The sequence below is a fragment of the Taeniopygia guttata genome, chromosome 3 (genome assembly GCF_048771995.1).
Source record: "Taeniopygia guttata chromosome 3, bTaeGut7.mat, whole genome shotgun sequence".
In the NCBI taxonomy this organism is placed as follows: Eukaryota; Metazoa; Chordata; class Aves; order Passeriformes; family Estrildidae; genus Taeniopygia; species Taeniopygia guttata.
This window is the reverse complement of record NC_133027.1, coordinates 114878393-114890664: the sequence shown is the minus strand read 5'-3', so window position 1 is coordinate 114890664 and position 12272 is coordinate 114878393. Positions and strand designations below refer to the sequence as shown.

The 12272-nt window shown below is 56.2% G+C and overlaps 1 protein-coding gene across 9 annotated transcripts in view; it reads right to left on the bottom strand.

Annotated features, from left to right (window-relative positions):
• The window catches only part of SLC8A1 (solute carrier family 8 member A1), a 103575-nt gene extending 93594 nt beyond the window's left edge, over positions 1 to 9981 (bottom strand). For 8 of the 9 annotated variants that reach the window (XM_030269290.4, XM_072927684.1, XM_030269288.4 and 5 more), the window contains exon 1: positions 7074 to 7199. The gene's annotated coding sequence lies outside the window, so the exon portion shown is untranslated. Of the gene's footprint in view, positions 1 to 7073; positions 7200 to 9885 lie in introns of those variants that run through there. The other variant, XM_072927685.1, reaches the window with a different exon arrangement.
• Between the last annotated feature and the right edge of the window lie 2291 nt (positions 9982 to 12272).

Here is a 12272-nt window from a genome sequence, read left to right as displayed (position 1 = left end):
CCTCAGATGTCAGGAGGTAAGAAATGTGGAGCTTTTCTGGAGAGGGATAAGAAATGGCTGGAGCTTTGGAAGAGACATCCACCAGCCATGCCAATGTGCATCTTTTGGGCAGCAGCAGCATCCCCCAGCTCTGTTGTACCTCCTCCAGCATTTCGAGGTGCAGCCATCAAGCAAGGTTCACACACCGTGACCAGCTTTCCTGCTTAAACCAATTCACAGTGAGGCTCAGAATTATGAAGGGCTACAAAATGCTTGACCACAACACGCTAGTTACACACATGCAGCCAGAGCCTGCCACTCAAAATATCTCCGAGAAGCACCTGCTATTAAATCATCAGCATTTCTTTATTTGCACAATCCAAAATAAACAGCTTGGTCCCCAGAGACCCTCTTGCTCTGCATTTGCCTACAGTCTCGGCTCACAGCAGCACACTGTGGCACAGTGTAGGAATATTCCCAGAAACATCATTTCCAACATGCTGTAAGGAGAAGCAAGGCTACCTGAAGGGCAGCCCTCCCTCCAAACCCAACTTTGTTGGCTTTTCATTAAGGTCTCAGGTGCATTTCCCATCCTGGCCATCAGCAATGGAAGCGTGTGCAGCAGCTGGTGCACAGGGGCAGGCTGGCACCCTGGCAAGCCCTGCCTGCTGCTCATGGCCTTGGTGGCACTGCCCCAGTGCCTCTGGGGACAGAGGGACCAGGGCAGCACCGGCCAGGGCCACAGGCTGCTCTCTCTCAGCCCCAGTGCTGCCCACACCCATGCAGTGAAAAATCCCAAAATGCTGTCCCGGGCCAGCTCTGCCCGGCCCATAAGCACCAGCTGATGGCCAGGGACAGCACCCTGAGCCCTTTTTCCCACTGCAGGAGGGGAACTGTCCTGGTGCTGCTGGAGAGCTCTCAGGGAGAGCTCAAACTAACCAGGAGAGACAGAGCCCAGCCTGGGTTCTCCTGAGCCCCTTTCCCTTTCCAGACAGGCTCCAGGGGTGCCAGCGGGTGTTTCTGCACAGGCTGGGAGGAAAGCCTGCGAGAGGCTCCAAAACAAGCTCAGTTTAATGGAACTCCTGGACAAGGGCTGTCAGCCCAGCCTTTCTTCCACCCCTTGGTGCTGCAAAACCCCAGGAAGGCAGCGTTGTTGCCCACAGCAGGGATGGCAGGGCTGCAGAGGTATTCGCTTCCCTGCTGGACATGGGAGCTCTAGGTTTTACAAATTGGTAGGAGAGAGCTCCTGCTGCCAGCTCATGCTCCTGCCCCCCAGCTGAGGAGCTGCCAGATGGGGAGGAAACAGCCTTTTAGACTCTGCTCTGATCTTTCCCTGGCAGCATCGATCCTTCAGGCTGCCTGGCTGCTGCATGCAAAGCGAGCCTGAAAGCTGCTCTGCATTTAAACAAAGCACAGCTTTTTCTTCACAGCACCCTCCCAAAAGTCCCATCTCCATCAGGGCACTTCAGCTTTGAAATACTCAATGTAAGACCCTCCCCGTTATTTTCCTAAAGCTTTGTATCTCACACGGGTCTATGACCATTTGCAATACACTGGAAGCACCATTACTTTTAAGAGTGCTAAAAAAATCATTGCTGGTCCAGACACTTTAGTTACAGAAGGACTGGGCAAGGAGGGAAACGGCCTGGGCTCAGGAGGAAGGAGTGGCCACACAAAGAAAGACTGAGAGGCTTTCCATTCTTTTCCCATCCTGCAGCCATACCTAGACAAGAGAGGACCTTTTCCTAGCAAGAGTGCACTAGGGAGAGAGAGGGAAGACAGCTCAAGGCACCCTTTTCTGGTGTCACAGGCTGGAGGAAGATGGTGTCTCTTCAGCCAGAGGGGCCAAAAGGTGACAAAGAAGCAGCTAGTGGTCACTGCAAGGAACAGCCAAGCCTGCACAATAGAGAAATGGGGGCTCAAAGCAGCTCAGCTGCTCCCACCCTGTCCCAGGGGAAAAGACAGCAAGCCCCAAAAAGACCGACTCTCCTACGCCACGGTCAAAGCTGAAGTCCCCAGGTTACAGCACCCCTTCCCCAGTTTCTCTGCAGGGGAAGAAGAATCTACCGCAGTCTTCCTGGGAAGAAGCCCTGCATGCATTGCCTCCATGCATGGCACCTACAGCCATGGCACCTACAGCCACGGCCGGTCTCTGGAGGAACAGGAAACTCCTCCTCTGCTGCTGTCCCTGCCTGGCTGTCCCTGCCTGGCTGTCCCTGCCTGGCTGTCCCTGCCTGGCTGTCCCTGCCTGGCTGTCCCGGCACACCTGTGCCTCCCTGCGATCAGCAGCCTGCTCTCCAGCACACAGCTCAGGCAAAGCCTGTGCTGGGAAAAGATATGGCTGCAGGGAAAAAACAGCCCAAACACGCCATCTGGTCTCTGGCCATCACAGGCCCAGCTTCTTGCAGCCAAGGGACACAGAGCAGATGCCAGTAGCCCTGCAAGGAGAGACAGGGCGCTGGGAGATCTGTCTGGGCAGCCACAGGCTCTCCATGGCCTGTGCTTCGCTTCCGATCTTGGTGCTGAGCCCATGGCACAGCTTTGGTGAAATTGAGCTCCTGACAGCTGTGAGATTTACCTATCAGGGCAGGAAAGGAGCCCCACACTGGCTGTACATGCAAACCCTGCAGGAGAGCTGCTAAGTCCAAAGCCTGTGCTGCCACTCAGGGCTGCGCAGCGTGACGGCGCCTTAAACGCTGCTTGGAAAACCCTTGGCTCGCTTCCCTGCTCTGGCTCTGCCTGGCTCCTGCTCCCTCTGCCCCAGCCCTGCCACTCCAAAACAGGCACAGCCTGTTGGCATCCCCTACCCATGACCCTGTAGATCTCCACATCAGGAAAATGATTTCCAGGCCATCAGCATCCTGATTGCATCAGTACAAAAAAACATCAAAACCTTTCCAAATATAGTCAGAGGCACAAGCTCCATGAAGCCGATCAAGTAAAACACACATCAGGCCACCGTGCTTTCTGTAAGGGACATTAAAAAGTAAGAATAATTATCAGTCTGCCACTGATTTTTCCAAGTACCCTATCTCTTCAATGAAACATCCAATCTCCTTCCACAATTTCCCCAGCAACTTTCCAAAATAAACGGACAAATAGAGAAAATAAAACATCCCTGATATAAAATTTCAACTGCATTTGGATGAATTTGGGGGCAGCTTGCAGAAAATGAGCTTGGAACTGTTAGTCAGGGAGATTACAGTCTTGCTTTTCACACATGGAGACCAAGTGCCAAGTTGTCCCTTTCTCCCACGACTCAAGATCTCAGCTAGGAATATGCCAGGAAACAAGAAGCAAGGGGGAAATGCCACATTTCTCTGGGACTGGGGTTTGCTTGTTTGTTTGTTTGTTTGTCTGCTTTTCAAACAACTGTCTTCCCACTTGCTGCTGTCTTCAGAGCATTTCTTTACCCTTACCACCTGCCTCTGGTCTCTTCTTTATCAAGCAGCATCAGGCTCTTTCCTGTGATTCCTCCTGGGTCGCTGATGCCTTCCTCTCTGCCTGTGCATCTCCCTCGCTGCTTTGAGCACAGGCTGCCCGTTCTCCACGAGCCAGCCCTGAGCTGCCTGGCTGGCAGGCTCCTGAGTGATCCCAGGGCAGCCCAGCACCTCCCTGTGCTCCCCGTCTCTGGGTGAAATGGGAAGAGCATCTCCTCTGAGTGCTGGGAGAATAAAACACTGCTGATGAGCCTGAGCCTCTTGGCAGCCTGGGGAGGCAGTATCTGCCCAGAGGTGCCCCAAAGGGGCCAGAAGGGAGGCATTAACAGGCCTACTGCTTCCCCCTGGGCCTGTGTCCTCTCTTTCCTCTGGGACTGCTTTTGCACAGGGTTTGTAGCTGCATCTGTGCAGCGGGATGCTCCCCTGGGCCCTGCAGAGCAGAAGGCTTCAAGGGAGAGGAGATGATAAATCCTCATGCCCAGCTCCCTCAGACCATCCAGGGATGAAGAGGTGGAGATGTCCATAGGGATGGGTGTGGGGAAAGACCAATGCAAATGCAGGTTGCTGACCTGATGTTCAATTCAGCAATTCAGGCATGGTAGCAGGCAGGAGCTGGGCAGGGTGGGCTGGGCTGGGGGCTCACCCTGCCATGCTCCATCCATCTGTGTGACTGCTCCTGGCTGGGGAAGGGTGGTAGCAGCTCCCAGCAGAGCCAGGTCCAGAGGCACAGCTCTGGCACGGCTGACTCTAGAGGGAGCTGGATGCTAGTGCAGATGGACAGCTTTTAGACCCCCAGACCTCAGGCAAGGGATTCTAAGCCCAGGTGTGCGCCAGGCCTTCCTCACCGATCTCAAACACAAGGTTAGCCACCCCTTCCTTCTCCTCAGACTCCCCTACCTTCTCTGTCTCCTCAGGAGCTCTTTGCAGCACCAAATCTCACTTCTATTTGTAGCCAGGTTTCCTAAGGAAGCCAGGCACATGCAATCACAGTTTCCATGTCTGTCTGTCTGTTCACATCGCTCCCCCCTCTTTCCAACTTCAGTTGAAATCACCAGAGGGATAGCGATAACAGCAAAAGCCAAGTTCCTCCAAGGCTCCTGAAAGCAGCTGGAGGGATACCACTCACACCCTGGCAAGGGAAAGGCCGTGGTCAGGCAGCTCAGCCCACAGAGGATGCCGGAGGATCCAGAGCACAGCAGCCTGCAGCAGCCCAGGTGCAGCCAGGATTTGCACAGCTGCATGCACCAGTGTCCAGGAGCTGGGAGCACCTGCAGATCCCAGCACCCTGAGCTTGGACAGAGCTCCAGGGTGTTCCCCGTGCCAGTCACAAGGAGAGCCACCGGCCCTCGTGTTGTCTATGACCAGCCTGGTGGTTGATTGTCCAGTAATGCTCGGACCTTGCGGGGCACTGGGCTTTATTACAGGATCTAATTTTCATTAGGGTGTTGGAGAACAGGGGCTTTTTATCCCCGTGAGCAATCAGGACTGTATCCCCTCAAAGCCACAGCAAAAACCCAAATTCTGACCCAGATGCAACACCAGAAAATCACAACCCTGAACGCCCTGAGCATATCACAGCACTGCAAAAGGCAGAGAGGTGGCTGTGCCTATACAGCATCATTTAAGGTGCTGTACAGGCTCCCAAGAGCAAGGACATAAACCAAAGTTTGTGCCATGTCATGTGCAGCAGTGCCAGGAGAGAAGCCGAGGCGCAGCCTGGGCAGGTACAGGACAGTGAACATTTCAGTTTCAGGAGCCATTCACAGCCAGTAGAATACAAAAACCTTAAAGAAAGTGAGGGAAGGAGAAGCAAGCAAAGTTTTATCAGGTTAGAACTGTGCTACTGCTGGCACTCGGGTGCTGGACACAGAGGCTACGTCCAACCTCCTCTGGTATCTTAATGCAAAGCCTGGTAGAGAGGAAGCTCTGACCAACGTGGCTCCTCAGCACTGACTTAGGAATTGTCCATGTCAACAGAGCTGGTAAGAGGAGTCAGACAGCTTTCCTGGGAGCTGGTGGTAGGGGTTCATGGCTTGGCTGGCAGGTGATGGTTGTAGAAATGTTACATTATTCCCCTATTTGGCCTTAATGTGTGTGCTGGACGAGGGGCAAAGCTGCTATTGAAGAACCAGCCAGAAGGAAAAGGGGAGAAAGGAACAGCTAATAGACAGGATCACAAGGAAGGATCACAAATGCTGTTTTTTTTGATCATAGCCACGTCCCCAGCCAAAGCCATACAGCACAGCTCTTTTTTTCCTGGATGCTACCATCACATCAGTATGCAAGCGTCCCAGCTCCCCTCTTCTAAACAAAAGCACACCCTTTCTCTTTGCGAGGGTGACAAAAACCACCTGAATTCCTAGGCAGGTGCCAGGGGAGCACACAGAGAGCCCCAGCCTCTCTCAGCCTTCGCTTCCATTGCCTGACTTGTGAATTTGCAACATCTGGGACTGGAGGAATGAACAGGTTCCCGCAAGGCGCAAGCGAAAAGGAGCCCTGAAAGCACCCGCTCGCACCCACACGCCCGTGACCTTGTGATTTTACTACAGCTTTCATTTTCAGACTCCGGTCCTCCCCGCTGCTTGCTGCATTTCTGCAACATTTTGGCAGCTTGCTCTCGCCGTGGAGACAGAGCAGAGCGTGGAGTTGCTTTGCGCGGCTCGGCGGGGAGGGAAGCAACAAGGCTGCGAATAGAGAATTAAACTCAAGATGACGGAAGAGCCCCAGCCATGCTTCCACCTAGACAAAGCCTACGTGATGAGCGCTGCTTAATGCCAGCCCTCAGTACCGCACGCTGCTCGAGCCGAACATGGGGATTTCGGCGTGCTGCAGGTGCCCCCGAGCACGGGGCTGGGGCAGCGATCGGAGGCGGGGGAAGCAGCCCTGCCTGCCTGGAGACACGCACAGCCCCGCGGGCGGCGGCACCGCTCCCGCCGCGCCCGGGATGTGCCACAGCCCCCGGGAAGGAGATGTGCCACAGCCCCCGGGCAGGAGATGTGCCCAGAGACCCCCGGGAGGGAGATGTGCCACAGCCCCCCGGGCAGGAGATGTGCCACAGCCCCCGGGCAGGAGATGTGCCCGAGCCCCCCGGGCAGGAGATGTGCCACAGCCCCCGGGCAGGAGATGTGCCCGAGCCCCCCGGGCAGGAGATGTGCCACAGCCCCCGGGCAGGAGATGTGCCCCGAGACCCCCGGGCAGGAGATGTGCCCAGAGCCCCCAGGGGCAGGAGATGTGCCCAGAGCCCCCGGGATGGAGACGTGCCCAGAGCCCCCCGGGAGGGAGATGTGCCCCGAGCCCCCCGGGCAGGAGATTTGCCACAGCCCCCGGGCAGGAGATGCGCCCCAGCCCTGCCCAGCCCCACCTGCCCGGCAGTGCCGGCTCTCGGGCTAGCGGAGAAGCGACCCCCGCCGCAGCCGCGCCTCCCGTCGCGACATGTCGCGACTGGCCGCCGGCGGAGAGAGAGCCCCTTCGCCCGCCTGAGGAGCCGCGGCTGGGCTGTGAAAGCGTTCCCGGGTGTGTGCCCGAGCGGCAGCATCCCACCCCCGCCTCCCACGGCTCCCGCACGGCCCCGGGTCCCCGCGCCGCCCGCGGCAGCCTCGCCGGCACTCGGGCGGCGGGCGGGAGGCAGCGGAGGCCGGGCCGGTCCGGTCCTACCTGGGGCAGCGGCAGCGGGCGGCGCCGGGCCGGCTCAGCAGCGGCGGGGCATCGCGGCGGGCGGGCGGCGGAGCCCCGGTGCGCGGTGCGGCGGCGGGGACAGAGGGAGGGAGGGAGGGAGGGAGAAGGGAGGGAGGGAGGGAGGGATGGAGGGATGGATGGAGGGAGCGCGCACACACACACACACACGCGCACACACGCACACACGCGCGGGGATGCGCTCAGCCGGCCCGCCCCGCAGGCAGCCTCCCCTCCCTGCGCATCCCTCCGCAGCGAGGGACCCGCCGTCCCTCCTCCCGGGGAGCCGCTTCAGCCCTCCTCCTCCTCCTCCTCCTCCTCCTCCTCCTCCTCCTCGTCCTCCCGCTGCTGGAAATATTTCCCGAATTCCTCCTCGCATCGAGGGACTTTGAAAGGCAGGGCTGGTTGCGGACCCACCCCCAGCAGCCCTGCCCTCCCCGCTTGGGGCAGTCCCCAGCCCTGCCCTGCCTGCCCCCAGCCCTGCCCCGGACAGTTCCCATCCATGCCCTGCCTGCCCCCAGCCCTGCCCCGGACAGTCCCCATCCATGCCCTGTGCCTGCCCCCAGCCCTGCCCCGGACAGTCCCCATCCATGCCCTGCTTGCCCCCAGCACAGCCCAGCACAGCCCACCGCACCCTGGCCCGTCAGCTCCTGTCCACATCCCCCGGCCGAGCTGCAGCCTGAACCCATCTGCACCCTTCAGGAGGGAGGGAGCCCTGGGAGAGATGCACAGAAGGGAAACGTGTGTGTGTGTGTGTGTCTGTGTGTGTGTCTGTGTGTCTGTGTCTGTGTGTGTGTGTACAGGTGTGTGTGTGTGTCTGTGTGTCTGTGTGTGTGTCTGTGTGTGTGTCTGTGTGTCTGTGTGTGTCTGTGTGTGTCTATGTGTGTGTGTGTGTGTGTACGAGGAGAGCCTTGCTGTGTCTGTGTGTCTGTGTGTGTCTGTGTGTGTCTATGTGTGTGTGTGTGTGTGTACCAGGAGAGCCTTGCTGTGTCTGCCCCCGTGTTGCCCATGGCAGCTGTGGGGAGGCAGGGGGTCAGGAGCATCCCAAGGGCCCCGGGCTGACCTTCTCCCCTCTCACATCCTCAGAGTGTGGCCAGGGTCAGCAGGGGACATGGGGTGACAGGCATGGAGCATTTGGGTGGGCTGGGACCCTCCTGGGAGCTGGCCTGACCTTCACCCCTGTCCCCACTGAGCCTCTGACCCCACAGAGCCTCCTGACCCCACAGAGCCTCCTGTCCCCACTGAGCCTCCTGACCCCACAGATCCTCCTGTCCCCACTGAGCCTCCTGACCCCACTGATCCTCCTGTCCCCACTGAGCCTCCTGACCCCACTGAGCCTCCTGTCCCCACTGAGCCTCCTGACCCCACAGAGCCTCCTGACCCACAGAGCCTCCTGTCCCCACTGAGCCTCCTGACCCCACTGAGCCTTCTGTCCCCACAGAGCCTCCTGTCCCCACTGAGCCTCCTGAACCCACAGAGCCTCCTGTCCCCACAGGAGGGTCCTTGCGCTCGGGGAAGGCAGCAGCCTGGCACAGAAGGACTTGCAGCACCTCAGGCTGACCAAAGTGTCCTTCCTGTGGGCAATTCCCCTTTCACCATGCCTGAATGACTTCTCCACCCTTCGCTGGCTCCAGCAAGGAGCAGACGAACCCATTGTCCCATGCTCCAGGCAAAACTCTGTGACTTTGGGAACTTAAAATAGGACTAGGGCTAATAACTCACACACTGGTGTGCAAGTACCCAGCGACCTTGATGAACCCTCTGTGCCCAGATCCTTGGGTGCAACAAGAGCTGTGGGGAAGCAGAGACATTGTTGTAGCTCCTGCACCCTCTTACACCCTCTCTCTCTTGCCATGTCAGCTCTGCCTGTAATTTTGGTCACCACTGGGAAGACAGCAACCTGGAATTTTACCTGTGAATTTAATTTGTGCTTTTCTTACCTGCTTTCAAAAAAAAAAAAAAAAAAAAAAATTGGGAAGATTTTTGTACCACCGTGCCCTTCAGCAGAGATGGGAAACTAAATTTGTCTGTTCAACATGTGGGGTAAGACATGGACAGTGTCACAAAACTCCTTTGTGAAGCAGACCAACCAACAATCCAGCTATTTATAATTAGTGTTGCAGTAGTTATGGGTGTAATTTAGTTTTGGTCTCACTTTAAGTGCTTATTGCCTATATATGGAATAAAAGGCATTTCCATATAGGAATTTGGCTTAGAAAAAACAGGATTTTGTGTCCAATAACTAACTCTGATTTTCTGCCTCCCCTCTTTTGATTTAAAACCCTTTAGAGGAGGGATAAATTTGCATCTGGCCATGTGTGGTACTTTGATGGTACTCAGTTCTCCCAGCAGGGCCATGGATGTAAAATGAGCACGGCTAAATGAGCGCAGCATGCCCGGTGCTGTGCTGGGCTCAGGGGCTGAGCAGAGCCGTGGATGTGTTCAGTGGCACTTGGCTTGGCAGGATGCAAGGCACTGCACAAGCTGGCATGGCAAAAGGGCAGTGTGAGCAGGAGAAATTGCCATGGTGGCAGCAAACACAGTCCCTGCTGGTGCTTTTCACCCTGCACACTGAGATCCACTCACCGCACCGTAAGCAGTGGAACTCGAGTTTTAGTCATGGAGTTCTCCCTAAAACTCCCTAATTCCCTCAGTAACGTTGCTGACCTACTTCCCAGCTCTTTCCATGAATGCAGTACCCAACTCCTCTGGATCACCCAGACTGTGCAATGGGCATCCACTGGTGAGCTGCCCTCTGCAGAGCCAGGCTGGCCCACGGCTCCTCCAAACCCACCTCTCACAGCCTGCAGTGGTGGTCCTGTCTCCTGGTGTTGCTGCTGAGACCCTCAGGAAGGCTGCTTCAGCTGCAGGATTCCTGTGGCATTCCAGGGGAGCTGAAGAAAACAAAGGCTTTGTCAGTGTTTGTGGGGATGCTCATCAGTCCATGAGCCCTTTGGACCCAGCCAGCCCTAATGGCACTGGGACAGAAAAGGTGAAGCACTATCCCCTCTGAACATGAGAGCAGCTTTGATTTGGCTGCTTCAAAAGTGACTGTTTAGGAAGAATATCAGGCTGGGAGGCTTGGAGAAGATCTGCCCTGCTCCCTGGTCCCTCACACACCCCTTTCCAGGCACATTTAGACCTTCATTTCTTGCAGTCTCCAAGAGAAAGGTGGAGCTGGGCTCTGAAGGAAAGGGTGGAAGTCAGGGAGCTGCTGAGAGGAGGTGCTGTGTTCCAGGGCTGCTCCCCACTGCAGTGGCCATGGTTCACCCCGCTGTTCCTCAGCCAAGCTGGCTGAGGTGTGGCTGTGACAGAACAGAGCTCCTCGTGGCTGTGAGCTCTGCTGGGCGAGCTGAGCAAACCCTCCTGCGCTCTGCCTGATGCTCCAGGCAAAACCCCAGCAGGACTGCTCGGGTGCTGACGCAGGGATTTTGTCACCGTGTGGGCACATCCATCCTTCAGCACTCCGGGCTGCAGCCTGGACTGTGCTGGGAGAGGCAGCCGTGGGCTCCAGCTACCTCTGCCTGCGAGTGAGCACCTACCACTGCAGCCATGCTTACAACCACGGATTACTCGTCTGAAAATCATGGAGCTTCTCATGCCAGTAGTAGCAAACGGCTCATTCATTCCCTCATTCATTCATGCCCACCCACAGCTCTCTCCGACAGCAGCCTGCATCTCTGCAGTTGCTGGAGGAGGTTTCTGGGTATTGTCTGCATGTGCAGAGCACAAAGGCAATTCCTCCTGGCAGAGAACGGGCTTAGTGGGCTGTGGAGCCCTGAGCACAGGACAGAATGGTGCAGGCCAATTCTCTGCCCAGTGCCTTGTGAAAAAAGATATCTGAGCTGCTGCACAGTTTAGAGGAGGGGGACACAAAGCCTCAGGCAATTTTCACTTGAAAAATGTCTGCCTTGTGCTCCCTGTAAGAGACAAGAGGTCAGGGCAATGCTCAGCTCAGCCAAAGCATGCTCATCCCTGAGGAGCTGTCCTGCCACCCTTTCCTGTCCCTCTCTGGAACATCTCCTCAGTGGAACGCTTTGGTCTCAGATGAAGCTGGGGGACAGCAGCGAGCCTGCTTGGGCTGGTTATCCCTGGTCATGGTTTCCTGCAGTCCCTCGGGAGATGCCAGAGAGGTCCTGCAGAAGCAGATGGGTTCTCACCTCTGCTTGCCATCCATCTGTCTTTGCTGCTTGCTGCAGCACACTCGAGCATGCGCCCCCTGAACGTTCTCTGGCTCTCCTATGCATGTTCTTGGCAGAGACCTGGAGATCCCTGGAGAGTGATGTTTCTAAAAAAGCTGCTTAGAAACATCGTTTCCAGCAATTTGAGCCCTTCCTTTCACCGACACCTTCGAACCAGCCTGTGCTGTCAGGAGGATAAATCAGGCATTTAGGAATGTGGCAGATGGAGTGGGACACAGCAGTGAGCAGGAAGGGCAGTTTTGTGTGCTGGACATCAATGTGTTTCTCTCTGAGCTCTGCAGGCAGTGCCTCCATAACTGTTTCCAAGTGCCTGGTGCAGTCTGAGTCCCGATGGTCCCGTGGAGGTCTGATGGCATCACAGCTGTGCATCAACCAGCCAGGGGGCTTGGATGGGAAAGGTATCTTCTTCCAGGAAAACTGTGAGTGCAGACTGCACCCAGGGAGGAGGCAGTGCTCAGTGGAATGTTTTGGCACACCTGTGAGAAATGGGCAGTGTGTGATTTGCTGTCACTGCCCTGCGCTGAGAGCCTGCAGAGGTAAATGGAGAAACCAAGCTTGTGCCACTTTAGAGCTTCCCCACGGATATTTGCTCTGTGCTGTGTTTTATGCATGTTTAAACAATAAATCCAGAACTCTAATTCACGAGCATAGCATTTAACAGCTTGGGAGAGAGCTTTCCTGGAAGAAGCATTGACTGGCCAAATGTTGCAGAGCATTGCTTATGTGTAACAGACACAAAAGTATTTGTACTGAAAACAACCTGCTGCATGGGGACTGAAAGAATGGGTAGTTAGAGGCGCTGGACTTGAATTTAGGACGCTTGGAAATGGGGAGAGTTGCACATATTTTGCAAACATCTAGGCTGAAAAACAAGCTGCACGTTCCTCTCTTCAAATTCCTCTTCACAGTCGTACTTTTCTTTGTGGAACAATCGTTTTCTGGTCACCAGGCATGTACAGGAAAACTTCAATATGTGCAC